The following is a 13,701-nucleotide window of genomic DNA, read 5'->3' on the forward strand; positions in this document are numbered from 1 at the left end:
AAGGTCCCGAGTTCCAGTCTCGGTCAGGCACACAGTTTTAATCTTCCAGAAAGTTTCATGGCAGCTCACACTCCGCTGCAGAGTGAAAGTCTCATTCTGCCAACACACTTCACGTTTTCTTATTATTTTTCTAAACTTTACAGGTTGAAATATTTCATATTTTAAAATGTGCCTAATTATCTATTTTAAAAGGCTCCCAAAACGGTCACAAGATAATTGAGCTAATAATGAACAATCCTTCTAACATTAATAGAGCCTCTACATCTTTATGATTTCGTTTAAATGTTTGAACAGTTTCAGTAAACAAGAAATGCTTCACTACATTGTTTGTAAAGACAATATTTATTGTCTAACCTCTACGTTTATGTATACGTATGTCACATAATAAAGCAGTTTTAGCTCCTTTTGTCCTATTTATGCATATGTCCCGTTCAGATTCTTAAAGATGTGTCAGAACTCTCCATTACATTGAAAACAATATAGTTAATTTAACACTGTTCTATTCATTGTGTAATCACTCAGATATCGATAATAACAATCTGAAGGATAAACACTGGAGTGCCATTCTAAGCATTCATGTGAGACGAGGTCTGTCTGTGAGAGTGGAAGTAGTAGTGTCGGTCGAGAACTCGGAGACAGAGGACGTGTCATGCTACCCTCACGTCGGAGATGGCAGATCTCACCACACTCAATGCCTGGTTTCATTTATATAGCCAAGAGACAACTAGATGGCTTAACTACGCTTGAAGGTGGAACTCAAGGTAAAATTCACAAACAATGCGCAAAAGCAATGGCACGGGTAGGCTCATGATTGTTAGTCCGAGTATGCAATTATCCCATGTTTTATGAGTTATGAGTGGAGGAGTTGTCCATGAATGGGTACGTTTATTTAAAAGTGGACGAGAAAACGTTCATGATGAAGAGAGGAGTGGTAGACCATCATTGGTGACAGACGAACTCGTTCAGACAGTTGATGCAAAAGTTCGTGAAAATCGACGTTTCTCAATGTCGGAGTTGTCTACTGGTTTTCCACAGATTTCTAAGACACTCTTGTACGAGATAGTGACAGCAAGATTGGGTTACCGTAAGTTCTGTGCACGATGGGTGCCCAAAATTCTTACCGACCACCACAAAACTCAAAGAATGGCCTCTGCATTAGACTTTCTGTCACGTTATGAGGACGAAGGAGAACAATTGTTAAACAGAATCGTGATCGGTGACGAAACCTGGATTAAGTACGTGAACCCTGAGACAAAAGAACAATCAAAGATGTGGGCACATTCTTAATTCGCCTACCAAACCAAGAAAAGCCTCGCAAGATTTTTCTGCCAGAAAACTGATGGCAACGGTGTTTTGGGATGCCAAAGGGGTGTTGTTGGTTGAATTCATGGAACGTGGTATGACCATTAATAAAGACGTGTACTGTGAAACAATAAAAAAGTTACGACGGGCTATACAGAACAAACGCCGTGGTATGCTGACTTCCGGTATCGTTTTTTGCACGATAACGCCCGTCCTCACTCTGCTCGCAGAACAACGGGCCTTCTTGAGTCCTTCAAGTGGGACGTTATCAACCATCCACCTTACAGACCAGACCTGGCGCCAAGTGATTATCACCTCTTCATGCATTTGAAGAAATGGCTCAGGTCACAGCGGTTTGATGACGACGAAGAGCTCAAAGATGCGGTCACAGGCTGGCTCCAGGCACAAGCGGGTGATTTTTATGCAGAACGAATTTCAAAGCTTGTGAAGAGATACGATAAGTGCCTCAATCGCTATGGAGACTATGTAGAAAAATAGTGCAAAGATGTAGTTGTAAGATGTATATATTAAAATATTTTTATTTAACTCGGTGTATTTTTTTAAATCAACCGGAGGTTACTTTCTGAACGGCCCTCGTATTAACAAATCGTCAATATAGATCGCAATTCTGGTGCAAAGCTCTTTCCTCAATACACTTCAAGCCCTCAGAACACCACCGACATTGACATGTTCAATCCGAAAGGGATGACTTTATACTGATAGCATTTCCCATCAAACAGGAATGCTGTCAGTTTTCGCGATTCTTTTTAAGGGCTGTCTGCCAATGCCAGCAGTCAGATTGAGGTCTGTCATATACCGCACACGATGAAACTTTTTCATAACATCGCCTAAACACTCAGGACGATAAGTCTCACGTTTCACAATCCTGTTATCTTTTTTATTCACCAAAACAAGGTGATTGTTAAATTGGCTATTAGAACGTTCTATAACGACCCACTCCTCCATTCAATTTATTTCTGTTTGTACCGCTTCCCTCCTAGCTATTGGTACTCGATAAACTGTTCCAAAAGATGTATCATGGGTATCATCTCAATTTTATACTCAAAATCACGTACACGACTAGGTTTATCATAAAATACCTCCTTGTTATTAATAAAAATATCAAACAGCTCCTCCTTTCCGTAGGAAACTATGCTCGACACATTCTCCACTACTGTTACAAAATCATCATCGGAAAGTGATACGTTTACGTTAATAACATGGTCACACTCGGACCCTTCCCTCAGCCCTTCGTTCATAGGTAATGGTGTCGTGATCACTGACTCCGTGATCGACATCATCAAAACCCACCTTTAATTTGTTTTCTCCTACAGCACATACCATCGTTCTTCTGTCACAAATAATGATTACCTTATTCTTTATAATCCAGTCCATGCCCATAATTACTTCTGTGCTCAATTGGAAAACGACTAGAAAACCACATTGAAACTCAACATCCCTAACATAAAATTGCATCAAAATTTGAGTCTTACTCGGTTTACTACAGGCACAAGTTGCATCTACTACTTTCTCTCCCGTGCCAGGCATTTCGGCTACATCCGTTACAGTTTTAATTTTCTCGTAAAGCGACTGGGAAACAATATTAATCTGCCTTAGACTATCAATTAACACATGAGTTTCCATTCCGTATACAGCAATAGGTATCATAATTTCATCACATCGCTTCGATCATTACACTTCCTTCCCCTTTACTTCCAAATCACTCCACAAGACGTAATTCCGTCTACATAACTTATCTGGGGGTTTCTTCCACCTTCCCCTGTTACCGACTTCATTCTGAGACAAAATTTACTTTAATTCATCCGTGCTCAACTGATCGGCAGGTTCACTTACATTTTTATCATCACCTTCGCGAATCACATCTGCTTTGGCTTCGTATACCCTACAACGATCTGTTTCGCTCAATAATTTTATCCGGCTGTCGTAAGATACACAATTAGGCTGCACATCCAGTCTCCGGTTGCTCGATCGAATACGCCGAATTTGGCTGAATCGGGAACGGCGGCTCCCAAAGATCTACTCATCTACAGCTCACGTGCCCCCTCATGTCCACTATAGTCAATAATCTCATCAATATTACCCATTATATTCCTATTAACTTCATTTGCTACGCGCAGCGTCTCCCTCAGATTGCTCGTCTCCATCGTTACACACACACTTCACAATTGTTATCATCCTCCACACTCGACTTCGTTTTCCACCCAAACGTACTTTCCTGTCTCTTTCCCACTCCTCTATCCCATCACACATTTCACCTAATTCCTCAGCCATTCCCTATCATCGCTTGCTGTTCGGACTTCATTAACAACAACACGCGTCTCCACGACCGGGCACTGCTCTTTTATCGTCGCCGTGTATAACTTCTACGCGGTATACCCGCCGTCGCTTCGACATAGCAAATAATTTCATTTGCTACCGCTTCAGATTTGTCCTGCTCACGAAGTTCATTGCTCTTGCATTGTTTCCTAAACACGTAACTTCTTATGTGAGCCCGCCCGCCTTCACTCGCTTTGTTGCCACCACCGCTGTTATATTGTTTCCTTTGATGGGGCCGTGTACCGAAACCCGCACCAGTTTGCCCCTATACCGTTGCGGACCGACATTTTCCGAGCAGTAATTTTCGCAAACTCGGCGGTAAAGTCTACTTCTTGCGCGACCGCCACCTCTGCCTCCTCTCCTATCTCTGTCTCCGTGAGGGCATGTCACGTCGTAATCATTGTGATGGTTATCGTTTTGATTGCTATTGAAATTGTTTCTGTTCTGGTTACTATTGTATCCGCCGTGGAACGTTTGTCACAATCGCAGTACGAAGCGTCAGTGTCACCTACTCTCTTCAGAAAGGTTGTTTTATTGTTTGGCCGTTAGATAGCCACGGACATTCCACGGTAATTTTCCGCGAAATACCGTTAACACACTCTTTTGTGACAGCTGACCGTTCATATATTCTACTTTTTTAAATAGCTCTCGCAATACAATTTCATATTTGCTTCTTTACTCGGTCGATATGGAGAAACTTGCATAAATTCCTGCAAAATCTCGCCCTGTTTATCAACAGACCAAAATATGCTGAAAAATTGCTCCAAAGTTAGGCAGTCGTCAACGGCATGCTTTACCCAGCTACTCGCGTCCCCTACTACCTTCGTCCTCTCTGATCTAATTCGATCCTCTTCAGACAATGCTGAAGGGATTATCTTTCTGCATGCGTCCATGAAAATGACTGTGCAGGTCTCTCCCTTTGGTTTGAACTTTTCAATTTCGAAGCTAGCATGACTGGGATATGCCCTTCTTAACGTGAACGTAGTAGCCAAATTCTTTACACTATTGTAGACTTTTTACCTGCTCTTTGTTTTTATTATTTTCAGATCTAAAACTTTCTACTTCCTTTTTTTTTTTTGAACTCCACAACTTCGTGATGTAACTCAGCTTCTAACGAATGAGTTTTGTCCTGAACGTCAGTAGTAATTGCCTCTATTGTTCCTTTAATTTCTTTTCTGTTTCGCTTTGAGCTTTCCCGATCTGTCCCATCAAAGTACTTACAGATAGTTCCAGTTCACTACGAATTTCCGTCCGCTCGTCACTCACTGTCTTAATTTCCTGGTTTACTTTAGTGCCCAAATCCCTACGGATCGAATCGATAGCTTCAGTTAACTTGCTACTCACTCCATCGTAAAATTCTCTTTTTGCTTTTTTATTTCACTGCTTACAGATTTCTTTTGAGCCTCCATTTTACGATCGAGCTTGTCATCTAACTCACGTACTTTCTCTGTTATTTCATCGCCCACACCTTTGCGTATTGAAGAAGATATTTCATCTTTTAACAAACTCATATCAGTTCTTAATCCACTCTCCATCGAACTCTTCCTATCGTTCATTGAAACTACATCAATTTGTAAGTCAGCCTTCATCGAACACATCCTCTCGTTCATTGAGCCTATATCACTCTGCATCGAATCCAGCATCTGAATAACAATGTAAAATCATTGGGGGGAATGACAACCCAACGACTGTTGGTGTGTATAATCTATGACAATAGTCGTAATTCAAACCACGTGCCTGATTTAGTACTGGTTCTACATTTGTTTGGATTTCAGTCCCCTGTACATAATTTTCACTCTTCGTGAACATTTTTCCATAAGTCTCCTGATTTGAATAATCAACCCCTTACTTTATAGTCACACTCTTCCATATATATTGAGGTACCCAACCCATTGTCTTCCTCATCGCAGCGTTCAACAATTCCGATCTCGGCCCACGCCTTTGTGGCTGCCGTCCGCCTGCATTGCTAAGTTCAACATGTTTGCTTTTCTATTCTCTGATAAAAACTTCCAGTAGCCAATATTAATTGTAAAATCAAATTTGCAAGATCCGAGCCACTGGATAATCACAAGATTGAAATTGTCCTGTCATGGGGTGCCACATGTAACATCCATTTTATTCCCAGGGTGGTAGACTAATTACAGAATTACCGCGTTGCTCATGGTTTGATATTAATGTGGGATAAGGCATCGAATACGAAGTGGAAGTATTATCCAGAAGAAATCAGGTGCTGACATAACTTGATCGTTATTGTGCGATTTACTTTGTGCACTAACGATCGGCAGAAAGAAAAAAACCTACAAATATACTTAAACCAATACTTAAACCAACTATCGAAATTTAGTTTTTGTTCCATAAATTACTTCTCACACAAAATTGTCTGAACATGAGATATTGTTAACTGTACTCCTTTGTCAAATTATTTGCCAATAATCAGTACTTAATTAGCAAGTCCAAAAAAAGTAAACTTTTTGTTCACTTTCATACTGACTATTAATCAATTCGATGAACTTCACTTTTCTTGTCATTTACTTTCACTTCATTAATGACACACTCTGTTAGTTATGGATATGGAGATACGCCTAAGCGTGTAATCCTCAGTAACAACTACCTGACAGGATCCTCTGGGGTATACACAAAACTTGCCAAAATATTTGTTACTTGACGATTCGCAACTTACAATGGCAAGCATGTTATAATTCTAAATGATAAATTGGTCGGGTCTTACTTCTTAGCGATAACACACAGTCAACATCGGTTTAGGAAACATCGTTCCTGTGAAACACAACAAGCTCTTTATTTAAATTAGGTGTTGAGTCCTAATGACAAGGGATTTCAGATCGACTCCGTATTTCTGGATTTCCCGAAGGCTTTTTACACGGTACCACACAAGCGGCTCGTAGATAAATTTCCTGCATATGGAGTATAGTCTCAGTAATGTGACTGGATTTGTTATTTCCTGTCAGAGAGGTCACAGTTCGTAGTAATTGACGGAAAGTCGTTCTAGTAAAACAGATGTGATCTATGGCGTTCCCCAAGGTAGTATTATAGGCCCTTTGCTGTTCCGTATCTATATAAACGATTTGGAAGACAATCTGAGCAGCCGTCTTCGGTTGTTTGCACATGACGCTGTCGTTTATCGACTAATAAAGTCATCAGAAGATAAAAACAAACTGCAAAACGATTTAGAAAAGATATCTGAATGGTGCGAAAAGTGGCAGTTGATTCTAAATAACGAAAAGTGTGAGGTCATTTAGATGAGTGCTGAAAGGAACTCGATAAACTTCGGTTACACGACAAATCATTGTAGTCTAAAAGCCTGAAATTCAACTAAATACCTAGGTATTACAATTACGAGCAACTAAAATTGGAAGCAACACATAGAAAATGTTTTGGGGAAGGCTAACCAAAGACTGCGATTCATAGGCAGGACACTTAGAAAATGTAACAGACCTACAAAGGAGACTGCCTACACTACACTTTTCCGTCCTCTTTTAGAATACTGCTGCGCGGTGTGGGATCCTTACCATATAGGACTGACGGAGTACATCGAAAAAGCTCGAAGAAACGCAGCACATTTTGTATTATCACGAAATATGGTAGAGAGTGTCACAGAAATGAAACATGATTTGGGCTGGACATCATAAAAAGAAAGACGTTTTTCGTAGCGACGGAACCTTCTCACGAAATTCCAATCACCAACTTTCTCCTCCGAATGCGAAAATATTTTGTTGACACCATTCCTACGTAGGGAAGAACGATCTCCAGGATAAAATAAGGGAAATCGGAGCTCGTACGGAAGGATATAGGTGTTCATTCTTTCAGCTCGCTATACGAAATTGGAATAATAGAGATTTGTCAAGGTGGTTCGATGAACCCTCTGCCAGGCACTTACATGTGATTTGCAGAGTATCCATGTAAGATGTAGATGCCGTCGGTGCTGCGAGGTCCGTTATATGACGACAGTGTACGGCCACAGGCTCTTCACAGCCATTATTTTGGGCCCCCAGTGCACTTCTTAAACATTGGTTAACCTCGATGTTTGGCGCTGTGCCCAATTACTTCTCCACATTATGCCTGGCCGGCCGTACGTGAAATCTTGCAGTGAAACAATTCTTTTGTCCTCTCGCAACAGAATTGCGCCTTTACGTACGACCCGCTCGATCGCTACTAACCGACTCTCGTTACCACTTGACAGATAAGGCTCCTGCTCCCAGTGACAGTACTACAGTAACAGTAAGCACTTTGGTTTACGTAACGATATTTCCTAACTTGACCAGTGCGTCTACTACAGTTATTTACGTTCTCTTTCAGTGGTTATTTTGCTCACAGGAAATTATTAAAACATATAGACATTAGAATAATATACACAACATATTGTTTATATTTAATTTAAATGTAAATAGTTAGTATAGCAGGAGAAAACTACGTGTGGACGCTGTGTTGTTGTGTTACGATACCCTTTCACCTTGCATTTTATTCCCAATCTTGAAAGTTTCTTTTATGCTGTCATAGCTTTTTCGGTGTATAGATTGAACGGCAGGGCCAAAGACTGCTTCGCTGTCTTACACACACATTAATCCCAGCACTTATTTCTTGGTCTTCCACTCTTATTGTTCGCTCTTAGTTCTTCTACATATAATAATTACACGTCTTTCTCCATGGCGTACTCGTAGTTTTTTTTTCTTTTTTTTTTTTTTTTTTAAATTTCGAGCATATTGCACCATGCCACAATACCGACGGCTTTTTCTAGATCATCATATCCTCTGAAGGTATCTTGAGTATTCTTCAATCTTGCTTCCATTATTAAAATTAGAACTGTCTTTCTGACGCCTTCGCCTATTCTAAAGCCAAATTGATTGTCATCTATCATCCTCATTTTTCTTTTACATTCCTCTCTGTGTTATTCTTGTCACCATCTTCGATACATGAGATGTGAAACTGACTGTGCGACTGAATTCGCAAATATCTGCCGTTGCTATCTTCGAAATTGTTTGTAGGACATTTTTCCGAAAGTTTGAGGTAAGTCGCCAGTGTCGTAGTTTATACACACCGTCTTGAAGAATCGTTCGGTTGTCACTTCCCCCAGTGATTTTACAAATTCTAAGGGAACGGTGTCTAAAACTTCTGCCTTATTTTACCTCATGTCTTTCAGATATCTTTACCCCCCCCCCCCCCAAATCCCCCGCTTATACTGGATCCACGATATGTCCATTCGTTTCTTCTGTTACGTCGTCAAAAATGCCCTGCCTTGGTAGATGTCTTCAGTGTACTCGTTCCACTTATACGCTAACTCCTCTGTGTTTAACAGCCTCTTAGTCCTCTCTTCCTTTTATTTTCTCTGGAGGTTGTTTTGACTTTTATGTACGCTGAGTCGTTTCTTCCTACCATCATTTGCTTTTCGATTTCTTCATATTTTTCCTGTAACAATTTTGCCTTGGATACCCGGAATCTCTTATTTATTTCATTCCTAAATGATTTATATTGTTGTATTTCTGCCATTCCTTGAACATGTTTTTACTTCCTGTTTTCGTCGATCAATTGAAGTATTTCTTCTGCTCCACAAGGCCTCTTTCTTGCAGCTATATCTGAGTGTCGAACATCTGCGAAACAACGTCTCCGGTTAAGAGAGATGGGGCCCCTCCACGCCCGCACCAACGTGGTGACCTAACCAAAAGTTCTACTGTCACCTCCGTAAACATGTTAGTTGTCTAGTAAGTGGATCACAGGGTGCTGGGCTGTGATGTTGTCCGTGCGTCTGGGTAAGGCTACGCATTAACACGGTCCATCAGGTGATAGATAGTGGATGAAACGCGAGTGAGGGTAGCGATTTGAAGAGCAGAGGAAGAAAAGTGCCATGGCTCGTGCCGTGAGAAAAAAACCTCTGCGACAGTGGGATGGGTAGTAAGAGCAGTAGTGGCTTACTAGCTGCGATAGTTCATGCAAGGTTGGATTTGTTAGTATAGGTATCATGCATCATTACCATGACAAGCGATGGCGATGTGTCCCAGTTGTTGCTGCTGCTGCATTCCTGGAACAATCAAGATCGTTATACAGTAGACAGGAGTTCACCTCTTTCCAATGAAACTGGCTACTCTAGCATTCCTTATCGCAGTATCCACATCCTAGGCGCCTGTCATCATTTCATGGTACTTAGTGTCCCACTTCTTTCACAAAGATTCTTCCAGACGATTCTCTTAAACTCGATTCTACTCTTCATCATTACTAAATTATGAGTCGGGTACGTATCTGCGCTTGTGTGTACCTCATAGCCCAGTACGTCATTTTAGAATGTCTGTTTGATCGTGTTCTAAACCATTCTACAGTGATTAAAAATTCTGCCTTACTTCCATTTAACTACAACTTTCATAGCTATTCGTATCGAGTAACAGGCAGTGCTGTAGCTTGCTTTACGGGAAGGTGAGCCAGACGATCATTAACTTCGCGCAGCGGTTTAACAACCATGGGCTGACACACCGGCCAGGTCGGGTGAGGTATTTAGACAGTTCCCCACGCTCGTGTAGGCAAATGGTGGGCTTGCTCCCAAATTCCACCTCAGAGAAAACGACACGCAATCAGTTACAATATGATGACACACAGAACAAAGTTTACACAATGCACAACCAGCACACATTATTTGTCTCACCTAGGTTAGCATGATGGCTGGGGCATCAGGAAGGTCGCCCAGCCACAAATAAAATAAACCTTGAATAAATTCTGAATAAACAGACCATGCAACAGAAGCGAGGAACGCTAGGGAAAAGAAGATTCGGTACTGATAATGTGACTCCATCAACTCAAGTGTCAATAGATGTCTCTAGATTCCCTACAACATACAAACGTCCATCAGTTCTCACTTCGGCTAACCTTACCCATCTCCCTGCTGATAACCTCTCATAGGCTGTTCCCACAGGAGGATCACGAATGAGGGACTGCTTTTCGAAGAAAATACTCAGCATGTCATGTTGATGACAAACCAGTCGTTGGTCATCGCTAATTCTTCAACCTAGCGGGGCAGTCTTTTCACACAAATGATAGGCTCCTATATCTTTCCTTTGGGAAAGCCGTAAATATATTCCCTGTGTCATATTGACTGTATTGGAACTAAAAGTAAATTATCTGAAGAGAAAGTTTAGAGGCAGGAGGGCGTTACCCACAATAAGAGATCACGTACCATGTGTCAGTGACACGGTCCGTTAATACATGAGCTGTCATTTTATATTTCCCGTTAATGCTATCAACCATTTTAAACACATAAAGTACCCCAACTGATCGAACTACATACTACCGGACGTATTAACGTTTGCTAAACACTATGGAAAATGCACAGTTCAAACGATCTCGTTCCAGATGTTAAGTATTTTGACGGTTAATGATGTGGGTTTCTGTATATGATATTAGTAGCTTCAACACGAAATTAGGATGACAGGTATTATTAACGACAATATTTCAGCTACTTATGTTCATTCTGCATCCCATACCTTGCCCCAGCAAGGGAATTCCATTTTGCAGCAAAAAAATGGTCACCTTCACAGGATAGGAAACATCCAAGATCGATTTGATGGTTATAATAATTACCTGATACCTCTTTACTGACTTCAGAATTTCTGAAAGAGAATGATACAGAACCAGTGTTGTTAGCAGGGAAGAAATAAGGTCGCGGTTCTGTCACTCTCAAGGAATCACTTTTTTTTCACGAATAGTATAAAACACCAGAATTCAGGATTAATGTGCATAGATTACACTGTATTGCGTGTCAACCCGTATTATTTTCCCTTAACTTTGAACTAACAAATTACAAAATTGACTGTCACAATTAAATAGATCGAGATCAGACAGTGTCAACCAAGGTACCATACCGATTACACATGAAAAAGTTCTCAGTTTTCTTCATGTTTCGGAGGTCAGCGTTCTATATGTTAAATATCTCGTGGACATCGAGGTTATGAAATACGGAGCACAGTTTTACCTAAGGAAGCAGTCATATAGCCGGGATAGCCGTCATGTTGATGGAGATATTCACACCGAGTGATTTAAGAACTGATTGGCGACTCCATAGCGTGATTTAAGAATGTAAAGAGAGATCATGACGGACCGACAATCTGAAAATGAGATCGGTGAGCGCAGAGTTCCTTTCTACGCCGGTTCAAAATGGTTCAAATGGCTCTGAGCACTATGGGACTTAACATCTATGGTTATCAGTCCCCTAGAACTTAGAACTACTTAAACCTAACTAACCTATGGACATTACACACATCCATGCCTGAGGCAGGATTCGAACCTGCGACCGTAGCAGTCGCGTGGCTCCGGACTGAGCGCCTAGAACCGCTAGACCACCACGGCCGGCCTTCTACGCCGGTCTTACATGTCCATGTAGTGAGTGATCTGCAGAGGAAATGACAGCAGACGACATTGTATGAAACAGACCGAAACTTATAGAGATAATCATATTAGTAGTACCAATCTCTTTTTACTGGTACGGTGGAAGGGGGCTCATACCCTCCTGTATGTGACGGTGTTGGTGATTACAAAAACCAGCTTTTGTTTTCATTGAAGAGCAAAGTGAACATCAGTTCATAAGTATATTTATAGGCGAGATAAGCTCGATGACGGTTAGAACTATTGATGCTCGTTGGAGTAGGTATTAAAATCCATGGAGAAGAAATAAAAACTTTGAGGTTCGCCGATGACATTGTAATTCTGTCAGAGACAGCAAAGGACTTGGAAGAGCAGTTGAATGGAATGGACAGTGTCTTGAAAGGAGGATATAAGATGAACATCAACAAAAGCAAAACGAGAATAATGGAATGTAGTCGAATTAAGGCGGGTGATGCTGAGGGAATTAGATTAGGAAATGAGACACTTAAAGTAGTAAAAGTGTTTTGCTATTTGGGGAGTAAAATAACTGATGATGGTCGAAGTAGAGAGGATATAAAATGTAGACTGGCAATGGCAAGAAAAGCGTTTCTGAAGAAGAGAAATCTGTTAACATCGACTATAGATTTGAGTGTCAGGAAGTCGTTTCTGAAAGTATTTGTATAGAGTGTAGCCATGTATGGAAGTGAAAGATGGACGATAAATAGTTTGGACAAGAAGAGAATAGAAGTTTTTGAAATGTGGTGCTACAGAAGAATGCTGAAGATTAGATGGGTAGATCACATAACAAATGAGGAGGTATTGAATAGAATTGGGGAGGAGTTTGGGGCACAACTTGACAAGAAGAAGGGACCGGTTGGTAGGACATGTCCTGAGGCATCAAGAGATAACAAATTTAGTATTGGAGGGCAGTGTGGAGGGTAAAAATCATAGAGGAAGACCAAGAGATGAATACACTGAGCAGATTCAGAAGGACGTAAGTTGCAGTAAGCACTGGGAGATGAAAAAGCTTGCGCACGACAGAGTAGCATGGAGAGCTGCATCAAACCAGTCTTAGGACTGGAGACCACAACAACAATTCCCTGTATGTGTTTCCTTTGGTCATACATGGGCGCTACAGATGGGTGGGGCGCTGCTTAAGTTAGTATACTGGAAAGAAGCTAACCATAATACCTCCTTTTATCATTCTGATTTACGTTTTTATTGCAGTCCAGAATTACTCAATTCCAATACTGTGATGCCTGCTTGATGGATTTTTCCAGGCGTCAACGTGTAATCAGAACATCTGATTGTCCTCAGTCGTCTTATTCTCTTTCATCTCTTCCACCTATTTTTCTTCTCCTCCCCTCTTTCGTCTCCCCTTCTTCTGCTCTCACTTCTCGTCATTCTTCTCCTTCCTTTACGTCTTCATATCTTCTTCTTCAAGGATTGCGGCTTGGGTAAAACTCTTTCGATTATAGTTTCTTCCTCAGCCGTTCTGGTCATACTCTCCTTTTGGAACACAGTTCATGTCTGCTGCAGGTATCCCAATCCATCGTCTGAAAATGTTCGATAGTCACTTGTTGTCTGACCTTACTTCACTAAGATGTACTCTGCATTCGTTTTTATTTCGTGATTATTCTAAATAAAGTCACACGGGAAAAAGAACCTATAAACTGTGATACAGTTATTATAAAAACGAAAATC

Source organism: Schistocerca serialis, chromosome 7 (assembly GCF_023864345.2).
Source record: "Schistocerca serialis cubense isolate TAMUIC-IGC-003099 chromosome 7, iqSchSeri2.2, whole genome shotgun sequence".
Taxonomy (NCBI): Eukaryota; Metazoa; Arthropoda; class Insecta; order Orthoptera; family Acrididae; genus Schistocerca; species Schistocerca serialis.